The sequence below is a fragment of the Sus scrofa genome, chromosome 8, assembly GCF_054392235.1.
Source record: "Sus scrofa isolate SSC_HxYL_T2T_F1_AM1 chromosome 8, Sscrofa_HxYL_maternal_Yorkshire_Landrace_v2.0, whole genome shotgun sequence".
Lineage (NCBI taxonomy): Eukaryota > Metazoa > Chordata > Mammalia > Artiodactyla > Suidae > Sus > Sus scrofa.
Window position 1 is genome coordinate 131,822,704 of NC_139390.1, and position 14,104 is coordinate 131,836,807.

Consider the following 14,104-nt stretch of genomic DNA (forward strand, 5'->3'; position numbering starts at 1 on the left):
GATGGAAACTAAATGTTAGTGCCGTAGTGTATATACAAGTAGAAATAGAATATTGTTCACATGAAGCCTATGTAATATTATGAACCAATGCTACCCCAATAAAATATAAAACTGAAACAAACAAAAGCATACTAATTTCAATGGGCAAGACGAAGCTATAGTTTTTATACATGCCTAGTTGGATAATAAAACCACAAATATATGCAAGGAAGGATTACTATAAAAAATAAGGATGCTTGTTACTTTTGAAGGGAAGAAGTATGTTGGGGAAATTCAGGGGGTGACTGGAGAAGTTCTATTTTTTGATCAGTTAGTAGTTAGAATCATATTTACCTTAGAGTAATACACTAAGATACACATTTATTTTGTGTGGTTTTCTGCATATGTATTTTATATTACAATAAAAATATTTTTAAAGTAAAAAACACAGCAAAAAGCCACTATGAGATATTTTTTAAGCCATGAGATTGAAAAGGAATAAATTAATATTAACTTGTATTGACTGGAGAATGAATTTGCATAGCCTTACTGGATGTCAGTCTGGCAATCCTATTATCATTTAAAATGCACATAACCAGGAGCTCCTGCTGTGGTACAATGGGATCGACAGCGTCTCTGCAAAGTTGGGAGGTGAGTTCGAACCTTGGCCCCCCACAATGGGTTAAGGATCCACTGGCATAGGTTGCAAAGGTGGTGGAGTCTGATCCCTGGCCCAGGAACTCCATATGCCGTGGGGCAGACAAAAATGAAAAATAAAATAAAATGCATATAACCAGTTATTCAGCAATTCCTTGCCTAAAAATTAAAAAAAAAAAAAAAAGAAAAAGTGGGAGTTCCCATAATGGCTCAGTGGTAATGAATCCGACTAGTATCCACAAAGACTCAGGTCTGATCCCTGGCCTCACTCAGTGGGTTAAAGGATCCGTCATTGCTATGGCTGTGGTGTAGGCTGGCAGCTGTAGTTCTGATTCAATCCTAGCCTGGGAACGTCCACATGCCACAGGTAAGGCCCTAAATAGACCAAAAAAAAAAAAAAAAAAAAAAAGTCGTGCAAAAATTTCAGTACAAAATATTTACTATGGGAGAAAAGGAAAAATTGGCCAAACAAATTGAAGAAAATGCTTTGGTCTCTTGCTTTTGCCTAACGTTATCATTATATACATGGCAGAGCTAAAGTGATCATTTTTCATCTGTGGTAATATAATCACAAATTTTGCACAATGACATAGTAGATTAAATTTAGCAATAAAGTAACAAATTTACCACTACCAACATAATGCATTTCTTTTCCACACTAAAAAAATGTTTGTTTTTTTTTTTTACTTTGAAACACTAAAAAATATCCCTACAGGAAGGAGAAAATGAGATTTAAAAGAAAGATAAAGCAGAAGAAAATGAAAAGAGAACAGTTACCAGGCAATTCATTTTAACCTGCTTCCTGGGTTTCACTGTGGGCCTTTAAAAGGTTGAGTTTTACAACACTTGACACAGAGCTTGCAAACCTTAGCACCTAACACCCTTTATCAGGAACCTGCTCAGCAGATATTATGAAACTGGAATGGAAGGAAAATACGTGTAGCATAATTAATGTAGAGCACTTTCCAGAAACTTCCAGTAAAGAGTGACCTGGGGTGGTTGGTCCAGGCACATTATTTTGAGGGTCTTCCCAGGCAGGCAAGCACAGTGAGGGAGTAAAGGAAGAGCTTTCTGGTTGCTTACAGGCTATGAAGGCTAGAACATTTTCAGTGACCTCAGCCCCAAACTTAAGATGCCTTGACTCATGCCAGTGACGCTGCCCCTCCCCCTCTGGTATATGATCCTCACAAAGCCTTTTGCTTTGCAGATTTTCCCCCATGTTTACTGCTGTTCTTGATAGACTTTTCATTTTATTAAACCTGCCTAAAATGCCAGATGTGGCAGGTGGACAAAAGACATGATGCGAGGTCTTTCTTTCCAGATTATCCCAAAAATCCATGCACCTGCCCATCCTACTCCAATCTCTACCTTCCATCTCGGTCAACTCTCCTAAGAGATGACTCTGCCCAAATATTCCTACAGGGAATCAATATGTGAATATGCCGATTGCTACTTGAATGACCTGACAAATGTCGGCAAGATATACCAAAAAAAATATTAAGCCAATATTTAAATGAGAAGGAATCATATTAGGGACTTTGGACTCAACTCTGAGCCAGAGCAAAACTTTTATCAGAGGGTGAGTTTAGAACACACTAGGCAGAGAAAAAAAAAAGTCTCAGAGGAAATGACTAATAGAAAAAAGATAAGAAACATCGGGGAGATTTGATCCATATTGCTCAGTTTAATTTACATTACTAAATTTAATTTTGTGTATTTGCAGCTTTAGGAAAAAAAGTATTTTAAAGTCTTTATAGCAGCCTTTACAATTTCAAGTTCATCAATCTAAGTAAACAATAAAGTAATTAGAAGTTCTAAATTTGCAGGGAATGTTCCACTGCACTTTATCTTGGAGAATCTCCCCTTGGTGCAGCGTGGCTGTAAAGCAACACTTTGTGAAGCATTTTAGGGTAGTTGTAAAAGCATAAGGCTTGTAAATTAACAGCGCTGAGGCTGAGCACTAGGACCACTACCTAATAACTTTGTGACCTTGGGTAAGCTGCTTAATCACTCCACGCCTTAATTTTCGCATCTGTACAATGGGTCTAATGATCTCTGCATTACAGATTTGCTGTGTGCCTTAAACAGCACTACCACTATCATTATTGTGAAATAAGCATACCGCACACTTGAACTGATTGCAATTGTCTCACTTTAAATTGTTATGAAAATTATTTTCCAAAACCATGTAAGAAAATTATTCAATAGTTAGAATACTTGATTTTTATATCTCATACCTTGCATAGTTTCTTTTTCTCAAGGTTTTCTCCCCTCCTTTTTTTTAAGGACAGAAGAGTTGATTGGGACGCAGTTGGTGATTGAGAAAGGGTAGGGCAACCAGTGCAAGCTGGGCTCTAATGCTTCCTCATCTGCTCAGCTGACTTTTGACCAATCCTCCTTTTTCTTTTTTCTTGTTCTTTTTAGGGCCACAGGTGTGGCATATGGAAATTCCCAGGCTAAGGGTCTAATCAGAGTTAACAGCTGCCCGCCTACACCGCAGCCACACCAGTGCAGGATCCGAGCTGTCTCTGCAACCTACATCACAGCTCGCAGCAACACTGGATCCTTAACCCAGTGAGTAAGACTAGGGATCAAACTCTCATCCTCAAGGGTACTAGTTGGGTTCATTACCGTTGAGCCAGAAAGGGAACTCCCCAATCCCCCTTTTTCTGTCCTGAAGGTCAAGTTCACTTTTATGGGTTCTAGGGTCCTGGTGTCTCATGGGCTCTTCAGGATTATTGGGGTGGCATCTATGACTGTATTTGAGGAGTACAAGTCCTCTCCCCCTCTGTTAGGGAAATTTGGGTCATAACTTTGACTACATGGACTTAATCAAGTGCCACTCCTCCAACTTGTTTCCTGTATGCCCAGTATTTTTGCAAATATTTCCTGTACCCTTGACTCCTCCCCTTCCTCTTTGTCCTTGCTGATATACCTTTGAACACTCAGACTGTGGGGTTTGGGGATATTAACATGTGCCATTCATATATCATGCTTAAACAGCTGCTTAAAAGAACAAGTTTGGAAATTTAAATGATAGGATTCAAACTAAGATGTGAATAATGAAAAAGAAAACCATTTTAAAACTTCAAGTAAAGGATGTTTAAGAGTTGTGATTTTTCACATTCTGCAAAGGAGATCAATCCATACATTTAATTTGGGCACATCTATACTACAACTTTTAATATAATGCAGGAAAAAGCTTCAATATTTATATTTTTAAGTACATTTGTCAGGAATTTTTCAATCCTTATTCTTTGAATTTATAAACAGGGTTTAGTAAATAGGATCCAAAGAACGAGAACTAAGACCAAACACTCAACTAGCTTAAGTTCAATCTTCACTTTTTGAAATTCATAGGATGCTAAAAGATGCCTTTGACTTTGGTAAAAGATGAAAGATGCCTTTGATTTTTTTTAAAAGAATGTAGTACTTTGCATTTGCTAAAACTGAAAAAATGAACCACGAACAGTGACTTAATCTTGGTGGCTGATATGCATCCGAACATGAACTCACTTAAAAAATCCAAAATATATTAGAACATACTAAAAAATACAGTTGCCCGAAAAAATCACAAAATTGTTGTTGTTTAGCAGATCCTCTTTCCAAATGTTGCATCAAAGTTATAAAGAACTGAATCCTTTTAAGGAATAGCATAACCAGCAGAGGGATAAATCTGCATGGGAAATGGAATCCTTGCACCCGATTATCAAAGCATCTTTTATCTACGATAAAGATGAAAACCTGAAAATTGTCTCACAAAATTTTTGCTTTTAAAGTTTTCTCACCCAAAGCACAAGTTCTTAAAACATAAATCTTTACAGGAGTTATCTTAAGATGCTAGAACCCGTGTCCAAAACATGGTTGCCTGAATGTTAACTGAGTGATAATCTCATGTTAATTACTCATGTATATGTGCTTTGTATTCCTGGATTAAACAGAACTGTTTGATTGAAGCAGGTTGCTCTCTTTGGAAAGAAACACAGTTTTGAGAAGAAAACAAATGCTTTTTTTTTTTTGTCTTTTCTTGATCCACTCCCACGGCAGTTGGAGGTACCCCAGAGCCACAGCAACTCGGGGTCCGAGCCACGTCTGCGACCTGCACCACAGCTTACAGCTCATGGCAACTCCAAATCCTTAACCCACTGAGCAAGGGCAAGGATCAAACCCGCAACCTCATGGTTCCTAGTCGGATTTGTTAACCACTGTGCCACAACGGGAACTCCAGAACAAATGGGTTTTGAGGAAGGAAGTGAATAGCCCAATGGTCAAAACCACCCCCACAAGCAATTAAACAAAAATGCTGGGATCACAGCACTGTGCGTCTGACGTTTGTTACAGGGGCCACGGGGATGGTGTTGGTATTTAGGCACCATTTAATTCTTTTCAGAATCCTATTTATCTGTCTTCTTTCAGTTGTGACCTCGGTCCAAAGATGTCAAGGTTTTACAATGTGTATAAATTCCTCCAAACCCCAGGCTTTAGAGACAATTCTGGATCTTTTCCCCTAGACTAGGGTGGTTCAGCCTAACTGAGGCCCACAGCTTCCCATGAGCTATTGAAACTGTTTGTGTTAACACAATGTACACACTGCCAGGAAACCTACCATTTCCAAGCTTGATGGACTGGGTCCCAGTGTTTAACAGTTGACGCTTTCTCTCCATATGGCTCAGGCTCCTGAAGGACCAAACTAGTCATGTAGAAAAACCGTGTCTTGGGGGCCAGGAAAATATATTTTAGCATAACGTGGTTCATTGTTTCCTGGATCTTTCTGTTACTTTGTTATAGAAGAAAACTGCTTCTCCTTAGCTTAAAAAAACTGCACGTATTTTTCTATTCTTGCATAAGTCCGTGCTCCAAGGATTGAAGCTTCATCTAATTTCTGCAGTCATCACTTAAAACCTTCCTTTCACTATCACTCTGTTTCCCTTGTAGATACAGGGCAGCAGATGCTAGTTTTGTCAGCAGAACCAAGATTTCTTGACTTCCTTTGCTCTAAGCAATTTCCTCTCTTTGCATTACAGGCTAGTTTGACAGATTCTGCTAGAAATCCTACATGTTTGATATGAAGGCATGTAAAAATCAATGTCTAGAATGAAATGTTAAAAAAAAAACAGCAACTGGCTTAAGAGAAAGAATATAGATTAGAAATGTGCTTGATTTCTGTGGCCAGCCTATCTACAGTTGAATAATCCTGAGAGTATCAGCAAATGAGAGAAGTGTGGTTGAGTTAGAAATATAAATAATAAACAAATTCATAAGCATAAAATTTATTTAATATAAATAAATATAAGTATATTAGACATATGTATTTATTGTATATAGCGATCACTCTAGTGATGTATTTATGAGACGACTAACAAAGACTGAAGACTCCCTCGCTGGCTAAAACATCGTATCTACTGCTGCTGGCTTTGAGACCTGATCAATTAAAACATTGGTACCAGGTTCATGATAAATGCAAATGTCACTGTCAGTCCCCTGTAGAGTCCTGGAAATTTTGGATACCTTCTTATTTTCTTTTCATGGCTACACCTGAGGCATATGGCAGTTCCCGTTAGGGGTTGAATTAGAGCTGCAGCTGCAGGCCTCCACCACAGCCACAGCAGCACTGGATTTAAGCTGCATCTGCAACCTACACCACAGCCTGTGACAACGCCGGATCCTTAACCCACTGAGTGAGGCCAGGGATCAAACTCACATCCTCATGGAGACAACGTTGGGTCTTTAACTCGCTAGGCTACAACGGGAACTCCTGGATACATTCTTCTTGTCCAAAAGCTCCTTTTTGTTAGATTTCAAGAGAGAAACACACCTTTTTGCATTAATATGTTTTCAAAACATGTAAAAAAAATCCAAATATGCAAATCATTTAAATAGATATGGTTTGGTTGTTTGCTTCTTGATAAGTTCTAGAAAAGGGCTTTAATCTTATCCAAAAATTCTCATGAAATTACACTCTTGCCTGCATTACTTTAGTATCTGTAAATAGGAAATCTATCCTGTGACCAGGGATTATCAGAGAGGGTGGCCTTCCTTTGATCTGAGTATCTCGTCTTTGTTTCTAGATTTGAGGACAAAATAGTTTGTGTCCTTATAACCCTTAGTCTATGAACTGTGTGTCCCTTTGGACTTAGTTTTCATGGAAGACAGAGAAATGACTTCAGTGGGGAAATTATGTCTTTGAACAACAGAGCAGAAGGTGACTTTAGAGGTCACTTGGCCAACACTTATTTTCCTAGAACTGACATTTGTGGAGGAGAGGAGATGCTTTTGAGTAATAGGGTGATGGCCGAGAAAGGATTTAATGCATGGTCCTTCCTCCTACAGTGTGTATTGTGAGGATACAGAGGGGGCAATAATTGACTTTAGGAGAATCTTGAAAAACAACTTAACTTACTCTATTTTATTTTATTTTATTTTTTGTCTTTTTTTTGTCTTTTTGTTGTTGTTGTTGCTATTTCTTGGGCCGCTCCCGCGGCATATGGAGGTTCCCAGGCCAGGGGTTGAATCGGAGCTGTAGCCACCGGCCTACGCCAGAGCCACAGCAACTCGGGATCCGAGCCGCGTCTGCAACCTACACCACAGCTCACGGCAACGCCGGATCGTTAACCCACTGAGCAAGGGCAGGGACCGAACCCGCAACCTCATGGTTCCTAGTCGGATTCGTTAACCACTGCGCCACGACGGGAACTCCAACTTACTCTATTTTAATGCTTACTTACCCCATTCTTGACAGAAGAATAAACATCATCCCATGAAGAAGATGCAGGTGTCTGAGAAATTTTGTCTCTAGAAATGCTTTCACGACAAGCCCTGGTCAGTTATGCAGCCACATTCAAGTTGTGCAACCATTCGTGATGTTATTTTGTGAGCATTGAATGAGCTATTACACAGCAAGCACTTTGTTCAATGCCTGGCCTGCCAGAAGCAGTTAACAAATATTTACTGTTTATATTCCTATTACTTGCTTGTATCTTGGAATCCTTTTTCAGCCAAAAGGCTAGGCAGAAAACCATTTACCCATACTCTTGGAGATAATTACTGTATTCTTCTTCATGGTACCTGAAGAATCAGGTAAGAAAAGTGGCGTTGTCACTGCTGAAATCTGGGAAAACACAGACACTAAAGAGTTGCAAGCACATTTCAATTACCCAACTAGGTTAGAAGCAGAAAAAGAAGTCTTCATTTCCTATCTTCTCAATCCCAGGTTTAAATACTTTAGTTTTAGATGTTTTTAGTTTCCCAAAAAACAATGGAAAGGCAATTGTCTGATTACGTAAACTATACCCCAAAGCTCTAGAAGCAGAGAAGGAAGTTTGTGGGCTTCTCCTGGAGACTTCCTCCTTTCTTCATCAATAGTGCAGCTGGAAAAGTAGAAACGGGTTTGGTCGAACACTTCCCCTTTACCAAAATAAACAAAGAGGAACTAATATGTGGGCTATTTAAAAAATATTACATGCATCTTTCCATTATTAAAGAAACAAGCAGTAACGACTACTATTTATCAAGCAGTAACCATTTGCCAAGCAATGCAGAGTGACTTAAATATACTAACCTGTTTAATCCTTTCGATTCCAAGCAGTAAGAATGCTTTGTAGCATCACCATTTTACAGAGGAGGCAACTGAGGCCGAGAGAAGGCTGGCATCTGCCTAAGCTTCCAGAGTGGGAAAGTGGTGGGGCTGTACTGCCTGTTCCAGGGCTCCAAGCTGAACGTCTCAGGACCTTGTATGACCACACCACTGCCCAGGCTGGAGAATAAGGAAGGTGAGAACACGACTGGCTCTGAGTTCACCCTGGATTTCAAACAGCTGTTAGGAACTTGCTAACTGTATCAGAGGAGGAGAGTTTTCCAACTTGGGAACCTCTGGAAAAAAGGAAGATATATTCAATTAAATTATAATAGTCCTTCCACTGATGATGCAGATACTGTGTCACAGGCAGTGAAGTTTATATCCAGTGATTTCTAATATGGCCCAATCTGTATATACAGGGGTCCACGAAGGGCACGTGGCACAAAGAAATCACTGCCTGGCTGGGGGAGAGCGTGAGATGGGGAGCCACACGGGGTTTGCACCCCGCATTTCTCACCTTTCCCTTCCAGATGGAGAGTTGGCTCTTTGCTCATTTCCTCAAGAGAGAGTGAAGCCGTGTGAAAAGTAAAAGTTGCCTAGCAACTGCTTTTCTTACTGGCTTTTTCGTTCCAAAAACCTAACCCCAGAAAGGGCAAGTACTTGCCAGCATCTAAAGGGTCCTACCAGTCAACCATACTGAAAAAAATTAAAATCATTAAAATTAAAGAAAAAAAAAGGATTCTCCCTTCAGGTTAATTGCTAACAATATTAACAGTCACTAACTCATAGATCTCTAATGATGCATTAGGGACTCATTAAATACCCTCACAATCCTGTGAGGGAGTTTTACTAATATAAGAATACTCCCGAGAGGGTGAGGATTTTGGTCTAGTTTTGTTTACTGCTTTACTGCTATTATCCAGAACAATACCTGGCCAAGATTAGATACCAGAGAAATATTTATTGTAAAATAAATCTCCTGCTAAAGATGAAGAGATCAAGGCACAGACAGGTAAATAATGTGCAAGAAGTCCCACAGCTGGTGGTAGGCCAGGAGATCCTAAGAGTATCCCCACCTGGGTTGGGGATTGAAAAAGCGAGAAGAGGAGCTCCCATTGTGGCTCAGCAGGTTAAGAACCTGACATAGTGTCCGTGAGCATGTGGTTCAAATGCTGGCCTCGCTCAGCGGCAGTGGCGTTGCTGTGAGCTGTGGTGTAAGTTGCAGATGCAGCTTGGATGTCCCGTTGCTGTGGCTGTGGCTGTGGCTGTGGTGTAGGCCAGCAGCTATAGCTCCAATTGGACCCCTAGCCTGGGAATCTCCATATGCCGGGGGAGCGGCCCAAGAAAAGGCAAAAAGACAAAAAAAAAAAAAAGTTTTCACAGATAATCTGCAAGTTCAATAATGCTCAGGTATGTCATTGAATCTTATCACTGGGCTGTTTTGATATTTTGCAGCTAGAATTAATTCCTGCACTAAGGACTGAAAAATTGTTAAAACTTTTGGGCATTTATTACTAATCTGTGCAAGGAATATCAACGAGATGTAAAGGAATCTTCCCTTCCACATTTACTTTAAACAATATGGCCCTGAAACTGGGCAAAGATCTCATGTGCACAGTGCAGAAAGCCAAATTCTGATGGTGGGAGTTTGCAGCCAGGAAAGGATTTACTGTGGGGCACCAAGCAAGGGAGTGGGAGACAAGCCTCAGGTCCACGCCACCTTGGTTTTGAGTTCGGGTTTCTTTTTCTTTTTCTTTTTTTTTTTCTTTTTAGGGCTGCACTCACGGCATATGGAGGTGCCCAGGCCAGGGGTTGAATTGGAGCTGTAGCTGTTGGCCTACACCACAGCTCAGGGCAACGTCGGATCTTTAACCCTGAGCAAGGACAGGGATCGATCCTGAGTCCTCATGGATGCTAGTCAGATTCAGTAACCACTGAGCCACAATGGGAACTCCTTTCGTGACATTTCTTTTATTTATATATATATATATATATATATGTATATATATATAAAGATTTTTTTTCCATTATAGCTGGATTACTTGTTCTGCCAGTTTTCTACTGTACAGCATGGTGAGCCAGTTACACATATGTGTATCCATTCTATTTTCTCACATTATCATGCTCCATCATAAGTGACTAGACATAGTTGTCAGTGCTACGCAGCAGGATCTCATCGCTAATCCATTCCAAAGGCAATAGTCTGCATCTATGAACCCCAAGCTCCCCATCCCTCCCACTCCCTCCCCCTCCCCCTTGGCAACCACAAGTCTATTCTCCAAGTCCATGATTTTCTTTTCTGTGGAAAGGTTCATTTATGCCGTATATTAGATTGCAGATATAAGTGGTATCATGTGGTGTTTGCCTTTCTCTTTCTGGCTTACTTGGACTTCCCATGTGGCTTGCAGCATAACTACTCAGTGTTGCTTTTATGACATTTCTTAATCGTAGTTTCGGGAGTCAGGTTGTCTCTGGCCAGATGGTCCATGCTCAGGACTCATCTTGCCTTTGAGAAACAACCTGAGTTTGCATGTTAATGATGATACCTAGAGGAGCAGCTTTAGTACATGGACTGTGTAATCGACAATAGCAACGTTAGTCACCTGACTCTGGTTGATGAGTGTTCAGTTAGGATAGCACTGCAGTCAGAGGATACAAAAAAGGGAATACAGTTTTGGATAGCGAGATTAAACTGGAGTCATTCATTCATCAAGATTCTCTTAGCGCTTACAGGTGCACCTGGCACTCCTATGGATACTGAAGACACAGCCGTAAGCTCAGCAATGAAGTGCCTGCCCTTGTGGAGCTGACATTGCACAGGAGGAGGATGAAATCAAACAATATACAGTATGTCGTCCAAAACTGTGAGGAATAAACACAGCAGAGCACAGAAAGGATGAGGCTGTTTGAGGAGGTTTCTGGTGAGGAGGTGGTGGGTCAAGCACTTGCCAAGGAGATCTAGTGAAGTGAGAAAGCAAGTCTGTATACATCCACCAAGCGGATTTTCTTGACTTCATGTCTTCTTTTGCTCCAGGGGCCTAGAGTTCTAAGACTTAAACAAAACAAAACAAAAAAACAAAACCATGTAGCAAGCAATAGGCTACTTCAGTACCTATAACTTCGGCTTTACCAACCGCATGCAAATATTTTAGGTTAGTTATACACAGAGATCCTATAAAATGCCAAGAATAACGAGAAGTCTTTGCAGAGTTGCACTTTTTTTGCAGGCTTATTTCATCTAAGAAATGAAGGAAGAGACTTGTGTGGAAGTAAGTCACCTTTTCTCCCATTGGCTGGTGACCCTGTCTTACTCATCATATAAAGCCGAGATGCAGTCACATGTGAAGGCAGAGAAGATACTAGAACTCCACAGAGATACAGCCCAAGTAAGTGCTATGATTGATCTATACAAAGATCAGAGAAGAGACAGCCTTCGCTCTTCAATTTAGGGTTTATTTTTATCACTATCATATTCTGCACATGTCTGAGTGACCTGTTTTGTCTTGTGACCTGTTTTGGGATTGAACCATAAAATAGTTAATACTTAATCCCTTATTTTTAAGGTTTCTATCCATCAAAATTACTCTGAAAACTGGGTTTTGTTTTGCTTTTTTTCAATTTTCTGTTGAAATTTTTAACGTACATTAAAAAAAATATTTGAATACTAGCTTCCTTTGCCAGAAAGTTGAGTTTGGATTGCTATCCCTTTTCTGGCAGAGACTAAAATTTTTGAGACTGGATTTTACTGTGCTTTTACAGCAATATAAAAGTTAGAATATAGGCTTAGTTAAAATTAAATGGTTTTATTATGGTAGTTTGTGTTTTTGATGATTGCTTTAAAATTGCCTCTGGGATGAAATATTCCTATATTTTGTTGTTGTTAATCGTTGGAATGCATTGGTGTTACATAAAATAAAAAGATCTATAAACCTAGGAGAAAGGAAATATCCAAGGTAAAATGTTTCAAGAACATGATTATATTCTATGTAAGATACTTAACTTCTAAGCAGGTTTCGCATATATTAAATGCTGTATTTTCTTTTGCACTTAATGGCTATGTTCATGAGTTCCTTTGTAAAAGGTTCTATCCAGGGTGTTTGTTCGTCATCCATTCATATGTTCTTTGAGAAACTGTAGATTTTCCTTTTCAAACAGCAGTCTAAGTAAGCATTTTATTTATCTGTTGAATTAAGAACTTTACATAACTTTCTTTGATGTGGAAAGAAACAGGTGGTTGGTTTTTAGGTGTAAAGAAGATCCTTAAGGAGGATCAAACATTTTACTTCTTGTTTCTATATCATTTCAGAAAATATATGCAGCTTTCTCTACATGAGGTTCCCAACCCAGAACAAAAGTGGCAGGGCTCAGAAAGGAAGCTGACAGGAGATAAGAAATCTGCCTGATACTGGAGTTTGTCAAGGCCAATCAAACCCATTTAGGTCTACAATCCACCTGGGTGCTATTTCTGTGTATTAGGTGAAGTCGGGGTCTAATTATGCATATATTTCCTCCTTTATCTCTGCACCACTTTAGTCCAGTTCCTTCATGCCCCACTGCAATACCTTGTCTGTTGTATATCTGAGGTTCTATTCTGGGAGGCTCTGCACCTCCCTATATCCAGCCCTGAACATCACATTGCTGTTATTACAGGGCTTTGCCCATCCATGTCTTGCTCGTTGGTAGGTCATGTCCTCACCTTCTTTTCTCCTAATTTTTCTTGGCTCTTTTGGTCCTTAGCATTTCCACTTGAAACTTAGAATCAGGTTCATCTGTAGAGTCCCTTGGGTTGATTGCAGATAAGGGCAACTTTGTCTCTTTCTTCCCATTCCTTACATAGGTTATTTATCATTATCTGACCTTCGTGAATTATCCAGGCCATTTAGGACCATGCTGAAGAGTAAGGGTACCAGGGAGCTTCTTGTTATTCCTGATGCCGATGAAAATGCTTCCATTTTGGTCCCCCATTATGTATAACGTCTGCTCTATGTTTTTGTAAAGATTCTATTAGATTAAGGAAGTTTTTCTTCCGTTCCCAGTTTGCTAAAGAGTTTTATTTTGTTTTTTGAGGGTTTTGACCACAAATTAATGATTAATTTTATTATTAATCTAGCACCCATTGAGAAGATAATATGGCTTATGGGTTTTCTCTTTTAATCTACTGAAAAATATACATATATATTATACAGATATATTATCAGTATATTAGTATATTATACAGTATAATTATACAGATGAATGTTTGTATAACAAACATACAGATGAATATATTATAGTATATATATTAACTATCATATTATACAGATGAGTTCGTATCATGGCTCAGAGGTTAACGGATCTGACTAGGAACCATGAGGTTGCAGGTTCGATCCCTGGCCTTGCTCAGTGGGTTGAGGATCTGGCGTTGCCGTGAGCTGTAGCGTAGGTCGCAGACTCAGCTCGGATCCTGCGTTGCTGTGTCTGTGGTATAGGCCAGCAGCTACAGTTCCGATTGGACCCCTAACCTGGGAACCTCCATATGCCATGGGTGCGGCCCTGAAAAGACAAAAAAAAGAAAATCATATTATACAGATAAATGTTATATTAGCATATAACATAGGGTATATTATATACTATATTATACAGATCAATGTTTTGGGGTTGAAACATCTTGCATTCCTAGGATAAACCCTGTCCTGTCATTACATGTATGTCAGGCCACTCAAGATGGCTGTTGTCTGGCTCTCTGTACACCCCCTGCTCCACCAGGCCCTGATTCACTCACATGACCATCCAATTCTCTTAATTATAGGGCTTAATTAGTAACTGCCTATGCGCTTGCCCCTGTCCCTGCTGCTGCTTTCCCTGGTAAGTGATGAGCCAACCTGTTGTCAATTCGCCCTATAAATGGTAGCG

General features: G+C 39.7%; 1 protein-coding gene across 1 annotated transcript in view; it reads left to right on the plus strand.

Moving 5' to 3' along the window:
* The first annotated feature begins 11,567 nt into the window (after positions 1-11,567).
* The window catches only part of HPGDS (hematopoietic prostaglandin D synthase), a 33,488-nt gene continuing 30,951 nt past the window's right edge, over positions 11,568-14,104 (plus strand). The window contains exon 1 of the mRNA XM_003357079.4: positions 11,568-11,598. The gene's annotated coding sequence lies outside the window, so the exon portion shown is untranslated. The remainder of the gene's footprint in view (positions 11,599-14,104) is intronic.